The following is a 10,422-nucleotide window of genomic DNA, read 5'->3' as shown; positions in this document are numbered from 1 at the left end:
AGGAAAAGGAAACGCCGGCTGTAAGGTCAGGTGGATTCTGAGAGCTCGTTTTCAATGGCAGATGTGTGTAACGGGGAGAGGAGGGCAATTAGGGTCTCTAATGTGGCCTTGCAAGACCTTTCCTTTTGAAAGCCGCTCTGTGCCGGGGAACGGTTTTGGGCAGAGCTCTCTGGGGAGGTGGGTTTCGCTGTGGGAAGAGCGCGCTTGTCTGCTCTCTTCCTCCGTTTCTCAACAGAAATTGAGATTGTTTTCCTGGGCGGGGAGGACGTCAAGTCCAAATCTGCCACTGCATGAAAAAGGAAGCCCAGAGGAGACAGAAGGGGTCTGGTGACAGGAAGGGACTGCCAGAAAAAACAGCTGCCGGCTGCACCTCCACGCCTACCCCTTCCACTGCCGCCATTAAACATAGGCTGACTGGGCCGCACTGGTTAGGGTTGCTCCTCAGAGAGTTTATTTCCTCCCTCTCTTCCCCTCCTGCTGAGGCAGTCACAGCTTGTGCCTCTGACTGATTTACAATGCATCTAAGCAAGCCACTACCCCCTACATACACTGCTCCCCTCCAAAAAGGGATGTGGAGCTTGGAAAGATCAGACAAGCTAAATATTTTCCTAAGGGTGGATGAATGTTTTTTTCCTCCCCTGCAGTCTTGGAGGGTCTCACCGCCCGCCAGAGCCCTTGGTCTCTCTTTTCACTCAGCAAATAATTCTCTGCCCACAGAAACCCTCGGGCACCAGCAGCACGGGGAGGAGGGCAGGCAAAGCAGTTCAGGGTGGATGTCTCCTGGGCTGAATCAGCCCCTCCAGAAAGGTGCAGATACAGAGTGGCATAGTATAAAACTCCCCGCCCTCCGGGGGCAGGGATGAAGTGGGAGGTCAGTAAAACTTCTTTGGATCTGAGCTGGCCTCCTGTGGAGGGATGAATATCGCCCCGGACATCTAATGCTCCAGTGGTCCGCAAACAGAGAGGCCAAGTGGGTTCAGCTTACGCAAAATACCTTGCACGCTGTAGGGACCCCTTCTATTCTGTGTGTAGTGGAAGAAGTTGTAATTTAGAGAGGTTCCCTAACAGGAGACTGAGGGAGTTGGGAGATAGTCCCTTGGTTAGGGAGCAGCAAGCTAGCTAGTTAGAGAGAGAGACAAAGGGGCTGCAGAGGTTGCCTACTGCTCCACAACTAAAGTTGGATGTTAGTTCTTCTCATTCGTGGTAGGCCTGCATTTCTTGAACCTGATGATCGCTACATTGTGCTTCCAGTGTTGCAGGATTGGGTCTCTGGGCATGCCTAACTTGACTCTGCTGTTGTTGATGAAATGCTGTTTTGTGGCTGAGATATTGGATTGCCTTGGGACAATCCTGAGGTGTGGGGTCAGTCTTTAGCTCTGGCACAGGCTTCCTGGATGATCTTGGGTATCTCGCTTGATTGCTTTGTGCCTCAGTTTCCCCCAGGGGATGGACAAGTCCTCTCTCCTTTCATTAGACTCTGAGCTGTTTGAGGACGAGTCTCTCTCTCTCACCATGCAACAGAAACCTGATCCAAAGCCGAGTGACGTCAGCCAAAGTCTTTCCATTGACTTGATTGGATTTTGAATTATGCCATGCTGAACATAAAGGAGCCATGGTCTTTTCAAGCATAGACAGAAATAATAATGACCAAACATGAGCAGATATTGATCTGGTTGCATGTGGAACCAGGCACTGTGTAAATCACTGATTTCCTTTGACATGACCTAATGTGGGGAGTAGCTGGTGAGAGGTGGAAGGAGGGAGTAGGAGAGAGGTGAATGTGGATCTGGCACATGGGCTGGAGGTTGCCAAGTCCTTGTCCTAGACAAATGGGTAAAAACATGGCCTTTGGCCCTTGTTCTGCACAGGCTAGCTGTAATCCCATTTATCCAGGCCACACTGTACCCGGAGCACCAGACTCTCCCCCATAGGTGACTGGTAGGAGGTGCATGGGGTGCACGTGCCCCCCTTAAAGGGGTCGGTGCCCTCACTGACAGCCGACACTGATGCTGGCGATAGGGTTGGTGCCCCCGCTGACACAGCCATTTCCCTCGGTGGCTTCTGCGGGTGCCCCAGCCCCCCCCCAAATCACGAGGCACCAGTCATTCATGCTCTCCCTTGTTGCAGCACGAGACGGGATTTGTGTTTTGTGTAACCATTGTTATTATTGTATCATATTGGATGTGGAAGGTGGGAGTTGACTCTGCTCTGCTCCTTGCAACTGAGAAGGAACCAGACTTCAGATTGGTGCCACTTTTCCTCCAAGACTCATAGGTATTCATCTCCCCCTCTTTGTCTTCTCTGCACAGTCCTGGAAACTTCTGGAGGCAAGATGCTGAACACCCAGAAGTTGGTGACTTTGTTCTTTGAATTTATGTAGAGTGACAATGTTAACGTGCAGGGCAAATAGCCAGGGCAATGTTCAAAATAATGTAGCATATGATAGCCATTTAGGCATCAAAATCATAGAGCTTGTCATATAAAAAAGGAAGCAATTGGGCAAACTCTTTCCCATTTTTTCCAAATCTGAAACACGATGACATTGTTAAATGTGAGAAATTTTAATCTTATGTATAGGTGGCCAAAAAAAGGAGGGATTCAGAAGAGAAAAAGAAAAGATCTGGAAATCTGAGGGACCTGGGCTGATTTAGTCTGCAGAAGAGAAGAGTGAGGGGGATTGAATAGCAGCCTTCACCTCCCTGCAAGGGGGCTGCAAAGAGGATGGAGCTGGGCTGTTCTCAGTGGGGCAGATGGCAGGACAAGGAGCAATGGGCGCAAGTTGCAGCAAGGGAGGTTGAGGTTGGATATTAGGAAACACTTTCTTGCGAGGAGGGTAATAAAGCACTGGAAGGTTACCCAGAGAGGTAGTGGAGTCCCCGTCCTTGGAGGTTTCTGAGACCTGGCTAGACAAAGGCTTGGCTGGGACGATGTACTTGGGGCTGGTCCTGCTTGGAGCAGGGGTTGGACTAGATGTGACCTCCTGAGCTCCCTTCCACCCTCGTTGTGATTCTAAGATTGATTTGATGTTTTGTTCTTTTAATTTTAAAATTTGTTAAAAATTGCAAGAGTCAAGGATTGTTGTGGGTGATATCTTTTATTGGACCAGCTGCATGACTGGAACAGAGTTAGACAAGCTTTTGAATCCAATACAATTGGCATATTAAAAAAATGCTGATCCTCACCAAATAAATAGCTAGGTTTCCACTTAGCTAAGCATTTAGCCACAGGACTGGCTGGAACTTTTTCATCTAAATTTACTTTTCATTTAAGAAAAAAATATAGATAGATCGATAGATTTTATATATATATTTATTTATTTAATGATAAATATGTCTTGATGAAAAAACACACATATCTCTATCTCTATATCTATATCTATCTATATATAGATATATATATGGATTTTGATGCAATGCCATTTAGGGAAAAAATGAATTAAAGCATGCTGTTTGGACAAAGTGTTTTGATAGTTTCAGTGTGAAATGTAATCAGTGCTCATTTCAAAGCAAAAAGATTTCATTTTTAAAACCCAAGATCAAAACCTCTTTGAATTGTATCTACCTGAGATTTTTGGGGCATTCTGAAATAATTTTCCCTAGGATTTTGTTTTGTGGGAAATGTCAATATTTTTCTTTAGGTTTTGCTTTATTTCAAATGGAGGAAGGAAGGAACGAAGTCAAAATAATGGAATTTGCCATATACCACAATGTCCACTTTGTGTCGAGCCCTTATTCAGCAGGCAGCAGCAAGTGTATGCTGCAGTTGGATGTGTGAATGCAGCTCGGATTTAAACCTAGCTCAGATACGTGTGATTCAGTAGGGTGCCATGGCACCATGGGGCTGCATGAGATCCTTTTAAGGGTGCTATGAAATGCTGCACAATATTAGCACTTTTAAGTGTGGAAACATGGACCCACGAGTCACAAGACACACCTGGAGATTTCAAATGGAAATCCATACTCTCAAAGGCATTCTGCCCTGTTGTGGGCTTGCTGAGTTCTTTGCAACAGAATATTTTTCTGTGGTCAAGAAGCAAGTGAAAGCTGAGAGCTGGCATTTTCTCAGGGGGACCTTGAGTCTGAAAAGGTTGAGGACCACTGGTCTAGGCACATGGCAGGGTTCACATACCATAGGATGTGACAATTTTTTTCATCATGCCAGCAGCTATGAAATGATGCCAACATGAGAGTTTTTCTGTTCCTAGTTGCTACCAATTGTCCAGGGATTCCCATATACCCCCTGCCCCCTATTCTTCCCCCTTTGTTTTCTGGCTTCTGAAACATCCCTGCGTCTAGAAAAAAAGCAGCATTTTTCCAGGCTCGTTTGGCTCTTCACCAAAAATAACTTTCCTAGTTTTTTTTTTAGCGCTAGCTGGGGGCTAAAAGTATTTTGTGTACATATATTTTTTTTCAGGATGAGCTATAAAAAGGGCAACTTTTGCCAATAGCAAGAACCCATTCAGAGGTGTCGGAGATTGGCGATTTAATTTTTAACTGTAAGACAAACAACCAGGCATTTTATAGACCCGGACTCAAATGAGCCCTGACCTTCTCCGACTGAGCCTGTTTCCTTAAACTGACTGCACAGGAGGAGGGCTTTCATGGTAAGGTGAGAAGGGGTCTGTTGGCCAGCAGGTCAAAAGTGCAGCCTGGGTGGCCATTGGAAGCTGATTGTAAATCTGCATATATCAGTGTTATGCACAATTGCGGAGTCCTTTTATTTTCTTTGGCAGTAATCCAGCTTCATCTCCAAACTTATTCATGCAACTCAGCTGCCGGTCATATCTCTGTCCCTTGTGTTTCCAGCTGAGTGGAAGACGAAGCTTGCTAACTAAGCCCTATGCAAAAAATGTGATTTTTCTTAATTTTATTTTTAATTGCTGGAGTACAGTGTTGTGCAAAGGGAGGGAAGATGTTTCAACACTCAGCCTGGGGTCTGGGAGACCCAGACTTTACTGTCCCACACTGATGAGAACTCTGCGCCCCTCCGTCTCCACCCATCCAGCGGGCTGACGGCCAAGTTCACCCACTCCCATGTCCATTTGAAACATGTTATTTGCTCCTCTTCCAGCCTCAGCTATATCCCCCTTGGCTGAAGGCTTGCAAGGCTGAGGTCTGGAGATGAGAGTATTTATGGAAAAAGGTGTGCTTTGGTCTGCACAGCTGTAGCAGCTTGGGGAAAGGGGGGAGGGGCACATACATTACTAGCGGTTTCTTAAAATTACCTTTTCCAACATATTTTCCCCTATTTTGACATCATGGTTAAAGAGATGGGGGGGTTGGGAAAGTACCCAGTAGTTATATATTTACCCTCAAACCACTAAATCCAGGCTTGGAAACCTAAGAGGCCATTTCAGAGCTCACAGGAAAGCTCTTGTCAAGGAAAGCCATTCCTTGGTTTTACGGCTGCAACATGGCAACATGTGTTACAGGGCTGAGGTTCCCTGAGGAGCAGCTCTGTCCCTTTGCAATGTAATTGCAAATGTAGGTTGAGTCTGGGGTTATATTTATACATCCGTACAGCCTGGCCTTGGACCGCATGTCCCAGCTTTCCACCTTCTTCCCCCGGGGCTCTTCGGTTCGCATGGTCAGCTGGGGCCCCAGACACCCTGAGCCAAGTAGGATCCCATACCAAGCCCACCCAAATCAACGTCTTCCCATTAACCAGGATGAACTCTGAATTGGGGTCCTACTAGGGGTTTGTTTTTGATGTGGAAATCATGACATGTCCTCATTTTCCAATCACCAGGCATAAAAAGGGACTGCAAAAAGCTCTTGTGCTCCCAGAGGAGAGAAAATGGACAGGTCTTTCTTCTCTCTTCTTATATTGATATTTCAACACAGTGATGTGTTTGCAGGCATGTGGTGCCCTGATACCAGCGGGAACTAGAAACTTTGTAGTGGAGAGAAGTGTGCTTGCAATGAAAAGTGTTTCAAATCTGAAGGCCTATGATCATAGAATCACAGAATCATAGAAAATGAGGGTGGACCTCTGGAGGTCACATCTAGTCCAACCACCTGCTCAAAGCAGGACCAGCCCCATCTAGACCATCCCAGTTAAGGCTTTGTCTAGCTGGGTCTTAAATACCACTAGTCCAAAGGGACCACCCCACCTAACATGATGTGGGATGACCAGGGTGGAGATGAATATATGCCCACCATTGGCTTGGATCTTGTGAGGCAGCATCTTGAGAGGCTGGTCCTGATAGGATGCACTGATGAGTGCTAAAGGAAATGGCAGACATCATAGTGCAGCTACTTGGCAGGATATTCGAGAACTAGTGGTGCTCAGCCAAAGTACCTGAAAATTGGAAGAGGGTCAATGTTGTGCCTTTCTTCAAGAAAGGGACCTGGGAAACTACAGGCCAATCAGTTTGATATCAATCCCTGGGAAGATTTTGGGAAAAAAAATTATATAAAGAAACCACTCTTGACAGGTTAAGAGAAGGCAACATTCAGAGGGACAGCCAGCATGGGTTTGTTGCAGGTAGGTCTTGCTTGACCAACCTCATTTCCTTCTATGACCAGGTGTCGTATCACCTGGACAAAAGAGTAGAGGTTGATGTCATATATTTGGACTTTAAAAAAACCTTTGACCTTGTGTCCTAGGATGTCATCATGGAAAAACTGGGCAACTGTGGCCTTGACTACTCCACAGTCCGATGCCTGGGGAACTGGCTTTGAGGTTGGACCCAGAGAGCGGTAGTCGACAGAACCAAATCAACATGGCACTCGATGACAAGCGGTGTCCCCCGAGGCTCCATTCTCGGACCTGTAGTCTTTAATGTCTTCATAAACAACTTGGACACTAGTGTGAGAAGTGGATTGGCCAAGTTCTCTGATGACACCAAACTTTGAGGAAGAGGGTCCACACTTGAGGATAGGCTGGTGATCCAGGCCAACCTCCATAGACTTACAGGGTGGGTGAATGAAAACCTGATGGCATTCAATATGGATAAACACAAGGTGCTCCATCCCAGGAATAAAGACCCGTATCACACTTACAGTCTCAGCAATGCTACACTCACTAGCACCATGACCAAAAGAGACTTAGGTTCATGATTGACCACAAGATGAATATGAACCACTAATGCGATACTGAAGCCAGCAAAGTGAACAAAACTCTGGCTTGCATCTCCCGATGCATCTTGAGCAAGACCCAGGATGTTATTGTCCCGCTGTACTCACCCTTGGTGATGCCGCAGCTGGAGTACTGTATCCCATTCTTGGCTCCACAATTTAGGAAGGACATGGAGAAGTTTAAGAGAGTCCAGAGGAGAGCTATGTGCATGATCAGAGGGAAAGAGAACAGGCCTTAGGATGAGAGTTTATGAGCTGTGGGACTCTTCAGCCTGGAGAAGCGTAGACTCAGGGGTGATTTGGTGGCAGCCTGCAGGTACATCAGGGGTGTGCATCAGGATCTGGGGGAACACTTGTTTACCAGAGTGCCCCAGGGAATGACAAGGTCCACTGATCACAAACTCCTTCAAGACCATTTTAGGCTGGACATAAGGAAAAACATTTTTAGTGTCTGAGCCCCCAAGGCCTGGAACAGACTCCCCTCAGAGGTGGTGCAAGCATCTACTCTGGACACTTTCAAGATACATTTGGACATTTATCTTCCTGGGATCCTTTAATGCTATCTGACTTCCTGCCCTTTGGGTGGATGGGGCATGGGGCTGTCCTTCTCCCCCAGCTCCCAGGATGCACCATGGTGTAGACAAGCCTTGGGGGTCTAAATTCCATTGAAGTCATAGGACTGAGGTTCCCAAGGGCTTTCAAGAGCACTTCCCATAGGTCAAGTCTGTATGGCAATTCCCCATGTCCAGCAGCAGTGTCCCCAGGTGCTTCTAACCTGGAACCAGTGTTAATTACTGCTCTCCATACTAACTGGCCTTCTTGGGGGCAACATGTGGATGTGGAGATACTGCTTTGGGTGTAGGAGGCATCTTGTCTGGAGCGGTGCAGTAAGCATACCCTTACTCATCCTTGCTCACCAGCCTTGTTCACTTCCTGGCCCATCCTCTTTGCTCAGACCACTGCCTGGCTCAAGCACAGCTCTACTCTCCATGCTCAGTAGATGTATGTTGGCTTGTACATACAGAGGCTGAACTCTAGAGAGTGTGTAAGAGCCAAGAACTGCAGCTAGGTGGCTGTGCATGTGTCATTTGGGTATATACAAGGAAATAGGATGCGACTTTCAAACTTCAAGGTTTGCTTGCAGCTCAGGACCTGTAACAAGAGCAGGGCACATGCTTATAAATGATGGAGAACTCACTGAGCAAAAGATGGTGGCTGTTGGGCATCTTGGGAGGCTTAACTCCTACCTAGGTCACTGGGTTGAATCCAGTCAGGACCTAATTGTTACCAATGTTCATTAATGGAGCATATGGTATAAAGAAGTAAGCTTGTCCCAGAGGCTTTTTTTGGCTCTGGTTTCCATCTCAGGGGGCACGTCTACACATATCTCTTTTAAGTAGGCTTAACCTAAAATCTCCAGTTTAAAGGCACATTAAGGGTGTATATCTACATGTACTCACCCTTAATGCACCTTAAAAATGGTGATTTAAGCTATGTGAGCCTAAAGTGGTACCAAATTTAGGTGTGAATTGCTAAGTCACAGTTGCATATGTGTAGATGGACTAATGCACAATAATGCAGCGTGAATCAATGGATAGGCACTGCATTAATGCGCATTATCATGTCTGCACGTGCGCTAATGAGACTTGGCTAATTGCACCTAAATTTAATGTGCCTTAGTGTGCATTAGTGTATCCATGTATAGATGTGCACCTAAATCACCTTAATGCGTCTTAAGCAAAGGTGTGTTAAGTTTAGGCAAGTGTAAATACATGTGTAGACACCTCTGGGAAAACTAAGGCTAAATGGGCAGTTATTTATTGCCATAGACTTCACTTCAAGGGGTTGTAAGGGTCGTGAGATGCCGGTCTCTCTGTGTCTGACATGGTGTTTGGTGTATCATGATTGCCAAGGCCTGTGCCATGGCCAATGGGAAAGTATAAGAAAGGTGGAAACAAAGAAGAAATTTATTTATATGAAGATAAGCAGTGGATGTGAGTGCACATAATAGGTTGCAGAAACTATACTGGGATTTGCCTGTGTCCAGTGAATGTACAACGCCTCCAGCTTTTTGCTACCTCAGTGTAAACGTGGTTTCCAGACGTATTAAAGATGCAGGTGCTGGCTGGCACATTCGTTGCAGCAGTCCATTACCTTCCACCTGCCTTAGCTGATTTGCTTGGCATTTTAACTCACTCGTGCACAAAGGAACCATTTTGTAACCCATCATTTGGTCTAATAAACATCTAATCTAATGGTCTTACATAGAAAAGGTCAGCTTCAGAGGGCTGGCTCTTTTTCATAAAAAGAGAAGTGAGGGGTTGGAGATGAAGGAGCGTATTAGCCTTTCAGGACAAATGCTTTGGTAAGAAGACTGGAGAAAATATGGTACAATATGCTCAAACCAGTACGGAAAGAAGCTGCGTGTACAGTGGACACTATTCAAGTGCCTTTGCAATTAACCTTGCCATGGTGCTCCCAAGATATTCCCAGCGATGTCCGTATTTATACTAATCATAGGGAATGTTGTGGGAAATCTTATTTACTTGCAAACCCAAAGCAGCAAGCACCATGGGAACCAATTCTAGAGGCAGATAATTATCCCAGAAGAAACTTAGAGCTTTGTTTTCATAGGACAGGTCTGACACACTCTGATTTTGCTGGTCAGGGTTCAGGTGAGCTGGGACAAGCCTTCTGGCAAAAGTATAACAAAGAAACCACATCTTTCAGCTCGGTTCCAGTCTCTGCCATGAACTTCCTTGTTGATCCAGGGCGTATCTCTTGCAGTGTCTCTGCCCTTCATCTGTACAACCGAGCTAAGAGTGTTTCCTTTGCCTGTGTAGCTTGTAAGCTCTTTGTTGCTCCTCAGTGGGCACATCTACACATACTCTTTAATGTGCATTAGCCTATTTTAATGTGCATTCAAGTGTTACTTAAAAACTGAGTGCAGAGGCTGCTCCAACTTGCTGGAATTCCAAGGTGTCAGCGCAGACTCATTTAATCTAGTTTGCTGGAGCGTAGCAATTGCCATACTCCAGCAGCCTCCTGTGTCTCATGTATCAGTGTCCCCACACCTAAAAATGATGGTGTGAGCTCAAATGAGCTTTAGTTCAAGCACCCCCACTGCCATTTTTAAGTGCAAGGGTGCTGATACACAAGACACAGTGGTGCTTTAATTAGAGAGGCTCTTGGAGCCAGTCCATTTAAAGCACTGCCCCTCCCCCCCAACCCTTGGTGCAAATATAAAAGTGTCCCATGTTCTTTAGCTAATGTGCATTAAGACAGGGTAATGCACATTTTCTTAGTACCTCACAAGGGAGATACTAGATTTAATGCATATTAA

This window comes from Crocodylus siamensis, chromosome 5 (genome assembly GCF_052110815.1).
Source record: "Crocodylus siamensis isolate JL-2025a chromosome 5, ASM5211081v1, whole genome shotgun sequence".
In the NCBI taxonomy this organism is placed as follows: Eukaryota; Metazoa; Chordata; order Crocodylia; family Crocodylidae; genus Crocodylus; species Crocodylus siamensis.
Note: the sequence above shows the minus strand (reverse complement) of the source record.